The sequence below is a fragment of the Cotesia glomerata genome, linkage group LG2, assembly GCF_020080835.1.
Source record: "Cotesia glomerata isolate CgM1 linkage group LG2, MPM_Cglom_v2.3, whole genome shotgun sequence".
NCBI lineage: Eukaryota > Metazoa > Arthropoda > Insecta > Hymenoptera > Braconidae > Cotesia > Cotesia glomerata.
In genome coordinates this window covers 11,485,046-11,499,055 of record NC_058159.1, presented here as the reverse complement: position 1 = coordinate 11,499,055, position 14,010 = coordinate 11,485,046, and positions in this window count along the sequence as shown.

Sequence of the window (14,010 nt, the reverse complement as noted above, 5' to 3'; positions counted from 1 at the left end):
ACAAGACCTTCCGTTCACTGGTGGAACGACCACATCAGCGCCCTTCGTAAAGAGTGTCATCAGAAGAGAAGAATATCTCAGCGTGGCTACCGATGACCTAACTCTGTGGAGCTGGTCGCAGAGTACAAAAAAGCCCGTCGATCCCTGAACAAAGCCATCAAAGATAGCAAAAGAAAATGCTGGAAGGAGCTCATCAACGAGATGGACAGAGATCTGTGGGGTAGGCCGTATAAGGTGGTCATGACCCATCTTAAAAACCAGCTAATGCCATCACCCACGTGTCCTAAACTCCTACAGAAGATCGTAAACGCGTTGTTCCCCGAACAAAGCCGGTTTAACTACCTATTAGCGCAGAATGAAATGGATGACATTTCATCTGTCACGGAGGGAGAACTGATGGAGGCTTGTAATCGTGTAGGGAACAATAAAGCGCCGGGATTGGACGGGGTCCCCAATATTGCTTTAAAAACAACTATAAAAGCAGTGCCATCATTGTTCCTGGACGTCTACGACACATGCCTCAAGGAAGGGATTTTCCCTCGGAAGTGGAAGCAGCAATGACTAGTACTACTTCCAAAAGGGAAAAAGCCACCAGAAGAACCGTCATCTTATCGACCACTTTGTATGTTAGACACGGCAGGTAAGATACTTGAGCGTATAATCCACCAAAGAATAGAAGCAGTTGTCGATCCACTCCTGGCAGATAACCAGTATGGTTTTCGGAAAGGACGATCAACCCTGGACGCAATCAACTTGGTTGTTGCAACGGCCAAGGAGGCAATCGAAGGGATCAGATGGAAGGGTGGAGCGAAGAAGTACTGCCTGGTGGCCACTCTGGACATCAAAAATGCCTTCAACTCCGCCAACTGGGACTTCATTATGCAAGCCTTGGAAGAGAAAAACGTACCAGGATACCTACGTAGGATAGTGGCTAGCTACTTCACGGACAGAATCCTGAGATACGACACGAAAAATGGTCCAAAAGAGTACGGTATTACCGGAGGTGTACCCCAGGGTTCTGTTCTGGGTCCACTTTTGTGGAATGTCATGTATGATGGCCTGCTGAGACTGACTCTTCCAAGAAGTGTCAAGCTTGTTGCATATGCAGACGATGTAGCTGTCGTAATCGTTGCGAAACACCTAGATGAGATAAACCACATGTTCGGTATCACCTTTGAGAAAGTTAACCGGTGGATGGATGCAATGAATCTACAACTGGCTAAACAGAAGACTGAGGCTGTGCTTATTACCAGCAGAAAAGTGATAGAGACCATAAAACTGAAAGTCGGAGAACAAGAAATCACATCACAACCATATATCCGATATCTGGGAGTGATGCTTGATGCCCGACTCAACTTTAAGCAGCAAGTCGAACACGTGAGTGCAAAAGCATCAGCAGTGGTAGCTAGCTTAGCACGACTGATGCCAAACGTCGGAGGCCCAAAGCAGGGCTTTTTGCTACAAAAGTGCTTACCGAGTTGCGATCCATTGAGAGGAAAAGAGCGAAAGACAGAATCTAGAAGGAAGAAATAACATCTTAGCCACCAGAAAGAAGAGCGGCAGCTAATTCTTCCCCCCGCGAAGAAATGCCTTACGGCGGTACCATGGGGGATCAGAGGATAGAAGAGAAAGGGGTTTTAGGGTTTAGTGGGTAGGGGCATCAGCGTCGAGTTTTAATATGACGCTGCGTCGAGTCGCCACATATCCAGGCCAAACAGCTACGCCTGGAATCCGTAAAAAGGATTCCCCCCCCTAAAGAGAGAAAAAAAAAAAACACACACACACACACACACAGACACACACACACACACACACACACACACACACACACACACACACACACACACACACACACACACACACACACATATATATATATATATATATATATATTAATGTATAGAACTATGTTTAAAAAAATGCATGTAAATATATTGCCCTACTGATGTCATAAGAGCGTATAAATAATTTTTTACTTGGATTGAAAGGATTATGATTAAAGTATAATTATAATAATTATAATTAAAATTATAATTTTTTATTCTATAAAAAAAATTTTATTTTTTTATACGCTCTTATGTCTGGTTAACGATATATTTTACTAGTCAAACCTTCCACTTCATTCGAATTGCATTTCAAATTCTGTACAGAAATAAATGAATAGAATTATTATATTTTATTAAAAAATAAATTTTTTTTATTATATTATTATATACATATATAGTCACTTGTTTAAAAAACAAACATATAATAAAATAATTTTTTTCGCAAAGAATATTCCTATTAATATAAAAAATGGAGATAATCCGTGGTAAAAAAAAAGACTCCACCTTATTTTTAACTTCCCGCTAAAAATCTCAGATTTTCAAAAATCGGGAAGTTATTGTTTTCACCCCGTTTTGCAAAAATCGAGTTTTCATCAGATCTCGACGTTTGAAGGTCACAGGAAGCTTCCCTGACTATCCCCGCGAGGTTGTCACTATGTCTGTATGTATGTATGTATGTGTGTGTGTGTGTGTGTGTGTGTGTGTGTGTGTGTGTGTGTGTGTGTGTGTGTGTGTGTGTGTGTGTGTGTGTGTGTGTGTGTGTGTGTGTGTGTGTGTGTGTGTGTGTGTGTGTGTGTGTGTGTGTGTGTGTGTGTGTGTGTGTGTGTAAGTATGTGAATCACTTATAACTTTTGAACGGTTGAACCGATTTCATCGCGGTTGGTGCCATTCGAAAGGGCTTCGCCAAACTTAGATTTCCTAAGAATTTGAACCGATTCGGACCGATAGATTTTGAGAAATTTTGAAAAATCTCAAAAAAAATTAGAAAAAAATCATTTTTGAAAGTGGTTTTTTTGGAATATCTTTTAAACGGCTCGATCGATCAATTTCAAAAACTAATCAGCTCTTAACGTCAAAAAACCACGCCGATCGGCGATAATCCGGTCAAAATCGGTTGATTCGTTTGAGAGATAGCGTGAACGAAATAAAACCGAAAAAAACCGAAAAAACTGTTTTTTTCACATAACTTCGTCATTTCTTCTCGGATCGTTTTTGATGATATAGAATAATTTCAGAGGTTAAAAAACCGCGTCGATTGCCGCCAAAAACGTGGAAATCGGTCGATTAGTTCGAGAGATATCCTCGACGAAATATTTGGAAATAAGGATTTTTTCAACATAACTTCGACATTTTTTGGAATAACTTTCAAACAGCTCTACCGATCGATTCCAAAAACTAATCAGCTCTTAACATCATAAAACCACGTCGATTGCCACCAAGCTGGTCAAAATCGGTTGATTCGTTCGAGAGATATCGTGAACGAAAGAAAACCGAAAAAGTGTTTTTCAGAGTTACTCCGAAATTTCTAGTTTGACCAATTGAAACTTAGAAATTATTTATAAGGCTTAAAAAACTACGTAGAATGCCGCCAACCGCGTAAAAATCGGTTCATTCATTCAAAAGTTATTGCGGTATGAACATTCAAAAAATAGTGTTCCATGAAACTTCTATCAGACTTTTGAGCTCAAAGAGCTACTTTTGAGCTCGGAGAGCTTAAAACAACACACAGATTGTACTTTTGAGCTCGAAGAGCTCAAAAAAGCGGCCAGGTATTAACGGAATTAGCGGGAAGTTGCAGGGATGGCCTTTAGGGTCAACCGTTTTCCTAATTTTTTTATAAAGGATTTAAGTATCTTGAAGATAAATTATGTAAGAGAGTGGCAAGATGTTCATCAAGAAAACTCGGATGCAAGGCTACTCTACATTTCATCCAAGAAATTTCTGACATTGAAGATTTTGAAAATGTTAAAGAAGGTACGGATTTTTCCATTTTAAAAGAACACACTGACTTTGAGGATACACATGGTAATGTTTGGGCTCGTATGAAGGAAGTCATGAAAAAAAAAGCTGTGGAAACTAATGAAAAACTGATCGTAATTTTTAACGATGTTTCGCAAACGTGAGTACTTGTCTAATTATTTTAAGATTTAGTTCTAAATGATGTAAAATTTAAGTAACACATAATTTAATTTTATCATTAATAATAATAGAAAATTATTCATAATATTAGAATTCCCGAAGTTAGCAAAAATTAGAATTATGAATCTGTGAGGAGTATTTTATCGAGAAGTAGGAGTAAAAGTCGTCCGAAAATCCCTGACACTGTTCTTTCACTAGGAGAAATTTTAGAAAATAAAAGTTTATATAAGGAAACATTAATTTCAGAAAATAATAAAACTGCTGTGATTTTTACAAGTGATAAGCTGCTCCAAGGAATTAATGATGCAAATGAAATTTTTATGGATGGTACTTTTTCTGTTAGTAGATTTTTTTAATTTTATTAAATTTTTTTTTGATTTTCTAACAATTGATAAGTTTTCAAAATTTATTTTAAATTTTAATTTCCAGAGGAAATCTTTAAATCCTAAAATGGAACAAATTTATACAATTCACTTCAAAAAAGATAACACGGTATAAATAATTATTAAGGAGGGTTTACACTTTTTTCTCTCTCACCCTCTATTGGTCAAACGAAAGTATCTCTGTCATACTTGTACAAAAAATGGAATCTTAAAAACCATTTTATACATAAAAAAATGAAAATTTTCAAAAAAAGCGCTTCGCTCTTCGATAGATAATTTAATTATCTATCGAAGAGCGAAGCGTTTTTTTTTAAATTATATCTTATACATGAACAAAACATGTTTGAAAATTAACTATCAACCGCTCTTAAGTAGAGCAGTACATTTGTTTGGACATTATTATAACTAAAATTATAATTATGACTTTCCCTTAAATTAATGAATATTTTATTATTACTCTTAATAAAGTATGTAGCTGCAATAATGATTCTAATGGAAAATCGAGACTCTGCAATATATAACTGCATTTTTCAATGGCTAATTAAAAAAGCTCCATCTATCAGTACTAAAGTAATTCATATAATGACAGATTTCGAGAAGGCCACGTTTAAATCATTAAAAGAAAATTTCAAAAACGCCAAAATTCATGGATGTTATTTCCATTTTGTTCACGTAATTCATTTTGATTTCTTAAAAATAACTTTGACTTATTCAATACAGATTTGCCTGCATATTTTCGTTTACATCAAGCACGTATATTTTCAGAGTTATGATGTGAAAAAACTTTTAAATTTTTTTTTTTTATTGTAGAATATAATTAAGAAATGGCAAAAACTGAAGTTGAAAACTCCGGATTATTTTCTATCGATGATGATGAATGTTCCATTTTTGCCACCAGAATTATTTCCTGATGCCAAAAAAATTTTAAAAAACGAAATGGATAAATTAAAAAATAAAGATAAAAATATTATCATTTATTTTGACTATTTTGTGGATACTTGGCTGTCAAATCCAGACCAAGTTAGTGTATTTAACGCCCTTACTGATACCAACGATGGCCCAGAAAGCTTCCACCGTCACTGCAACAGTGTCATCGTTGAACGTCACCCAATAATTTGGTCTCTTATAGGTAAAAATTACTTTCTAAATATTTATACAAAAGTAAAATACTATTAGCGTCTGCAATATTAACTACACCATCCAAAAAAAAAAAATAATTTTAGATGGAATTGAAAAAATTTTGAAAAATGAAGAGTTGAATTACGAGCGATTACTGGAACAACTGAAAACAAAACGGCACACTCCTCGAGGAACAATTATCCGAAAAAATTACGTTAAAAATTTACAAAATGAACTGTTAAATCAGAAAATCACTGTAGAAGAATTTTTAAAATCAATACCGAGATGTTTTAATGAATTATTACAGACTGTAAAAATTATCATTAGTCACGACGAAGCCTCATCAGATACTGAAAGTGAAGAGTGTGATCCATCACAATTTGATAAAGAAGAAAGAAAAAATAACACTGAAAACAAAAAAAAATATTTAGAGGAAATAAAGACATCTGTGAAGGCAGTAGAAGAACTACTTTTACCTAAATCATGTAACCCTATGTTACAATTAAGAGTAAAAAATAAAGAAAAAACTACAAATAATAATGTGCCCAAAAAACTTAACGAAACAAAATTTCAAAAACCTGTAAAAAATAAATTGGTAGAATGTAGTAAAATTACCTCAAATAAACAATTGACAGTTTTTAATGCTTCATCAGCTTCATCATCATCTGAGCACAACACTCCAAAGACTTCAACACTTCAAAACGTCAGTTCTGAAACAATTTCAATAAATATTAATGAGGTAATAGAAATTATTATAAATATATCATTTAAATAGAAATGTAGGATGAGTAAAATAATATTGTTTAAATGTAATAACAATTAATTAATTATTGCTTCATTGTACAGAGTATACTTGACTCTGAATATCGGAGTTTTAGAGTAAAAATGATCTGCAACTATGATACCACGAGCAGTTTAAATAAAACTCAAATCACGTTTAGAGCTGATTTAATAAAACAGTACAGTTCATAAAATTAGTTAATTTTTATTGCTTGTAATTTTTATATAATATGATGTAATTAAAATTCTACAGATGTCGTGAAGCAGCTAATAATATTACAGAACAATGGCTTGAAGATTCTGTTCATTCCCTTGAACTACAAAGAAAATGTCATGGCTTTCTTGGTTTTATAGCCGAGTTAGTAAATAAAATTAACAGTGACGTAGTTGAAGTCTTTGGAAAATTACTATTTGAGTTCATTCTAAATATTCTTGAATATCCCGCGCCAAATACTTTAACATTCATTTATATCTCACTACAGGTAATTTGTTCATTAAATATAGCATTTATTTTAAAGTAATAATTTATTGTTTAATAGTCTGTGAGCCAAAAATTGAACATCAAAGATGCCGATAATCAAAGAATTATCAATCAAATTATTGAAGATTTGATACAATCGTCACAAAATGATGACCTTCATGAAGATATTGTAACTGGCATAATAAATTTCAAAGATTGGCTCTGTAAATATTGGAGAATTACACCATCAGTATTAGAAAATGAAGTTATCGAAGAAGAAATAACTCAACGATTAGAAAGTAAAGTTGAATCATTACTTGAAGTAACAGCAAAAACGCCTGAGAGATTCACAACAATTAATGAATCAGTATTAGGAAATGAAGTTATCAAAGAAGAAATAACTCAACCATTAGAAGGTAAAGTTGAATCATTACTTGAAGTAAAAACAAAAACGCCTGAGAGATTCACAACAATTAATGACTCAGCATTAGAAAATGAAGTTACCAAAGAAGAAATAACTCTACCAATAGAAGATAAAGTTGAATCATTACTTGAAGTAACAGCAAAAACGCCTGAGAGATTCACTACAATTAATGAAGCATCAAAAGCGACATCAATATCAGAAAAAACTACAACAATTAAAGAATCAGCACCTACAGAGCTACCGACACCAACAACAATAACACCTACAACGACAACAATAACTTATAAAACATCAACACTAAAAAGAAAACGAGAGTTGATTAAAGTAAATAATGATATTAATTTTGATTTACAAACAAAAAAAAATAAATTACAAAATGTTCAAGAAGAAACTCAAAAGTACGTGATACTGAAAAAAAAAGATTCAGATGAACCGCCATTTCTTGTGCCCATTAATTCTTTGGCGATAGAAACTCAATATTTTTTACTAGAAAGTATTAAAAACAACATACCAATTACGACAAAAACAACACTCCAATTGTCCGAATCTTCCAGCCAGCTAAATCAAAAAACAATCAGTGTTACGGATACTAGAAAAAAATTAGCAAATATAGCAACGATACAAGGTAGAAATTTACAATACATTTCAATACTTTCAAGGAAATTTACTAATCAAAATAAAATTAAAAATTGGCTTCCAGAAAAAAAAGATAAAAAAAAAATTGGTCAAAAAAAAAACACCAACGGCCAAAACTAATTTCTTCAACGTGAGTAAAAAAAACCTTGTGATATGAAAATATTGTAATAAATTATAACTTTAAAAAATTATCATCTTTTGCATTTTCTATGGTAATTTTAAAAATTCATTTTAGATTTCGTAAATACTTACAACAATAGTTTATTTTCATTCTTTGGTTCATTTTTATTATAAGGTTTGACCAATGACATTTTTTTTTTTCATTCAAATAAGCCATTCGTTAATGTCACTGCCACCTTTTCAACGGAGACCTGAAAAATTTAATATAAGTCAATAAAAAATGAAATTTATGAAATAATTATTGATATAAAATATAATTATTAATAGTTACAATACTTACAGGCTATGAGTTACTTAAATATAAATGACGCTGAAATCACCAGACACTTGAGTATTTTTAGATTTCATTTAACAAATAAATAAGTTATAAATAGTTACTTTTAAACAAATGTATTAATATTGTTTTACAATTTCAACATGTGGAATTTACTTGTTAATTTCTTCTCTCATAAATTATTTGATTAATAAATTCACTAAAAAAAAATATTTAATAAATATTAAAAGTCAAATAATTTATTTATAATAAAAATAAATATTTTAATACTTACATGAATTTTGAAATAAAATATTAAATAAATTATTATTTTATTATTTAATTATTTATTATTTATAAATTAATGTAAAAGTTATGATTTACTTTTATTTAATTTATTTATCAAACCAAGTATACAAGAACAGACACCGATGGAGAATAGGTTATTTTTGTGCTCTATGATACAGCGATTGGAGACTGGGGACGTAGAGACTATAGAGGATAGAGACCTCTACCCTCCATAGTAGAGACTATGCACTCCATATTATGATCTCTATTTGCATAATTATAAACTCCATCATGGACGGATTAGTACTTTTGAAATACTAATACTTTTACTCTCCATAATCTAAACTATGGAGACGATGGAGACTAAAAACTAGTATTTGTTGTCGAGCGTAGCCTAATTTGTCAACCCGCCGATGGTTTATCAGCTGGACTTTAAATGTTATTTTCATTGTGGCGATTCCCGGTAAAAAATAAGACGCCACCTATTTTTTTTTTATAAGCGATTTTTTTGTTTTATATGTATCATCGGGATATGTATCATTGCACATATGTATCATTGGGTATATGTGTGATCGAAATTTGAAAAATTGGGATATGTATCATCGGGACTTGGGTAACCGACACATATGTATCATCGGGATATGCGTAAACGACACCTACCCGCTAACTTCAGGGTGTCGGTTTTTCGTGACGGTGTGCACGCGCATCGTAAAAATTTACGCTCATCATTTTTGCCTAACGCGCCAAAAGAAGTATAGCTTCAAGAACAATGTCAAATAAAGCTCCTCAGAAGAATTTAGAAAATTATTTTTATTATGTGACAACATTTGATAATTCTCGAATAAGAAGACGCTTTTCGTTGATTTTCATCTCTATATTTGATCATAAAATGATATATGGGCATATATGGCCATATTATTACATACAATATCAGAAAATTTTTTCATGGAACATGATAATTAATATTTTCTATTTTATCATGTTATGTAAAAAGTTAGTACAATTTAGTGTACATTTATTGCGTCATAGCCGCTTATCGATAGTAAAACTGTCGAGTTATTTTCGCAAATGAGACTTGCAATGAAGTACACGAAATATATATTAAAAATTTTCATGCTTTTAAAATACACAGACACCTATATGCATTAAGGCAGCAGAAAGTGCATATCCTGCGTTACGGGCTTTATGAATAGTAAAAGATGAATACATACAATATACGGAGAGACGTCATGTATATGAATGGTTTTAGAATGAAAGTGCTCACACATATTTACACAAAATAACTCTCATCTCTTTTGCCACAAGAGACTTCTTTTTTCCCACGACAGATTTGCGTGTGTTTTGACTGAAGTGGGAGTACATTTCTTTTTATCTACATCAAACCTTACGCTCAACATCTTTTTCACTCATATTTTTCTTTATATTTCTTTTTATTACACGTTCTCATTTGCTCAGTTTTTCTTGTCTGGTGTTTTAAACCTTTTCAAATATATATTTCTAAGCTCGATTTTCCTATCATAGCTTTAATTTCTTCTGCGAGTAACTATGTTATTACTTTACTATTTAAAATTCAGTTTTAGATGAATGCTCACCTCAAGTCTTATAAAAATCAAAAAAATTAGGAAAACGGTTGACCCTGAAGGCCATCCCTGTAACTTCCCGCTAATTCCATACCTAGACGCTGAAAATTGCACTAATGATGTTTTTGAGCTCTTCAAGCTTAAAAATAAAATTTCTGTGTTATTTTGAGCTCTCCAAGCTCAAAGAGATAGCTTTACTATGCTTTTTATAAACAAAGTAGTTTCAAGAAAAATGCGTTTAGATTCAGAGCCGATTGTTGCAATACCATAAGCGCTAAGGATTTTAACGAATTGTAACACAAAATACCGCGAATTTATGTCTAGAAATTCACAGGCATATTTTTAGGACATTAGGTTATACAAACTATCGATGCAAATAAATATTTTAATTTTAAAAAATTTGACATGTATCGCCTCCCTCAAAGCGCTCAAGTGCCAAGTTAAGGCGGAGCACTTAAATGAATTTTTAATCGATAAATAATGATGATTACATTCTAAAAATTTACAGGCATATTTTTGAGATGTTATTTTAACTACACTGGCCCACAAAAAAAAAAGTTGTCAGTACTTTTGACCGGACCGACTTATCTTTATGTATTTTGACGCGGTGAATCCGAATCTGAACGTTAATTAGCTCGCTGAGCCGTCAAAATTTGAAAAAATAGCAAAAAACCCAAAAAATTGCAATAAATCATGAAAAATTGAAATTATCGAGATGAAAAAAAATTTTTTTCATCTTTTTTTTTCACTGAATTTGAATCTGGACTCTTGTTCCTTTAACGTTTTAAAATTAAAAAAAAAGTCTTAAAAAACGAAAAAAACCGGGAAAATTACAGTTATAAATATAAGAAGAAAATCTATTAAACACGATTGTTAATGAACTGGGTGCATTTTCATAGAATCTGATCTTAGAATTGAAAAATCTGGAAAACGGTTGACCCTAAAGGCCATCCCTACAACTTTCCGCTAATCCCATATCTAAGGGCTTAAATGAAATCTTCCGTATCACTCGAGTGATGTAAATAGATTTCATACTAACTTTACCATCTCTCTATACCTCTACGTGTAAAAGATGCAATTTCGAAAATTAATTAGTCAAAAACAGTGTGGTGAATTGATTGGAAATTTTGGTGGTAAATTATTAATATATTTATCTTTCAATAAAAAAAATTTCATAATTTTCTGACGCTATGCCTTAACCATGACAACTAACTTAATTCTAAATATTTTACGTTAAAGTTATTCGCTTTTTCATCAATTATTGGTTCTGATGAACGCGTGGGAAGACACTGAAACGGGTGTTCGTTCTTCTTGGTCACCTCTAATATTTCTTTAAGACGCTACTGGATTTTTATTCACAGTATCCAGAAACTGGATCAGAGTATGGAGTAATTAAATAGAGTCGTGAGAGATTGCTAGGAAGGAAACAGAAATCACTAAAAGAAATTTATTTTTAAAACTAATTTATTTAACCAACCCTTTTACAACATAAAACCCCTTACAAAATAAGTAAACAAAACTTAATATTGTGCCTTATTCCCGCCTACGGAGCGGTTTCTATCATAGTTGCTATTCCCGACAGTACCCTTATATGGAGCATCTATACCGCGGTTTCCATCACAGTGCTTATTCCCGACGATACCCTCATATGGAGCGCCTATACCGCAGTTTAACTTACTGCTGTTGTACCCCTGACCCGGGCGTCTATACAACGCACTTTAAGTGTGCCCAGGAAACAGAGGAGTATACCATGAATCCTTAGGCGACACTATAATAATCATCACACGCACACACGTAATTTCATTTATCCAAATACACGAAACATTTAATTTTCCCAAAATTTATTAATTAATTTATGAATTTATTTTTCCAAAGTTTTATTATTAAATTTTATTTCCCAATTAAAAACCCGATTAACTAAATCCCTAAATCCATTTTCCATTCATTCCAATTTAAAATCCTTAACTAATTTATTGCCGTGGTCTTAATAATACAACAATAAATATTTAATAACAACTGGTCTTCGTATCTTGAATTAATAGATTAAAATCTGACGACAGAGGTCTTAATAATCTGCCGACAAGGTGTTCATTGCGTCCGAGTGTTTACAAATTATTATTTTCGTTAAATTAATTTACTTTATTTTATCTAATTTATTTTATCAGAATTTATTAATTCTTTTGCTAAATTGATTTTAATTTAGTCCGAATTATTTTGCCAGAATTATGAATTATTTTTACGTGTTTTATTTTCCGAGTTAAGAATTTATCAGTTGTTTTATTTAATCTATTTCCGTCTAAATCATTACAATTGTCTCTGAGCATCTGAGTATTGATTTTTTCTAAATTACTTTATTTTACTTTCTTTTGTGTTGCTTGAAAAACTTAGAATTTATTTTACTTGATTTCATTTTATTTCAATAAATGAACTAAGACTTTAGTCTCGACCTTGAGTGTCCTCTACTCAGAGTTTTAGCGCGGGATAAGATGGCCGACTCTCTCAAGGTCTAGCGTCTTTGTAGTAAATTTTTGGTGTAATTTTTTTGACGAAATTTTACAAGTGAACTATTTTCTATATTTTCCCTAAATAATTTAAATTAACAATTTTACTGATTTTCCCTGATTTTAATTATTCTAAGTGTCTCGTTCTCGATGATTAAATAATAAATTACATGTAGTACTGTTAGTACGTGTCAACTACACAACGTTTAGAGTTCAAATTCAAATGCTTTTTCGCGCCAGTAGCCTTCAGCGCTTGGCGCGCATCCTAGCAGTCTCATATTGTTTTGTTGTGTCAACAACAACGGACGGGGTGCCACAACTTAGTCCTAACAGAGACTATACAAAACGTAATGTTTTTAGCAAGGTGCAATATCCCAAACGTCTGATATCGAGATAATCACATGTAAGAAATGTGACACTTGCCGAAAATTAGTTTTCATAAACGTTACTTAATCTTAAAATGTATATGCTAGAAATGTGATGTCTAAAGAACGTTCATGTTAAGAAACGTTATACTTCAAAAATGTAAAGCTTCTAAAAGCGATAGCATCACAAGTGTGCCGTTTGTAAATCGTTCAAGGTTCTAAACGTGATGTTTCCCTAACGTCATACGTTTAAAAAAATTCAGCCGCATTACCGACTGCAAAACAAGTCAAATTCAATCGATATTATAGATTCTTATGATACTATACCTGGAAATTTTCGTCTATAAAATCACACTGTCATCTGTACAAACGTCAAAAATTTTATTTGACAAAAATTCAAGTTAGAATGATATTGATGAGCAAACTTAAATCCTCTTTGAGTTGTGAGAACAATTACATTAAAGTTAGCAGTCACTTGACAATTAAAAAAATTTTTTTTAACAAACAAATTTGTTACAAAAAATTATTTTAAAAAATTGCATTTTTAATTTTTTTAAATGTCTAGATGTCAATTTTTTTTTCTAATTTTTTTTGCCATAATTTATTTGTTACAAAAATTTAAAAATTATTAAATGTCGGCTAATTTAATTTTCATGTGAGAACACAATATTTGAAAGTCACAGGACCATTCGATAGTAGCATAGAGAACACACTTAATCAATTAAAAGTTTCAATAATTTCGAAAAAAATAACCAATGCAACAGCGAATTTAATAAAAAGATAGGAGAATGTAATTTTTATTTAAACATATATATACATACTTATATAAACTTTTAAGACATATGTATTATTTTCTAAATTAGTTGACGAGCTGAGTCAAAATATATCCAAATTTTTCAAAAGTTTCGTCATGAGGACCAATGCAATAGTTAGATTTTCATACGATTCTCTACTATTCAAACACTACATCAATTTCATGAAAAACTTCCATTGCATAATAGTATTCTGGTGGCTGTAGAATCACGCCTGGAAAAATAAGTTTAACACTTTTAGTTAATGCTATTTCTATTATCAAT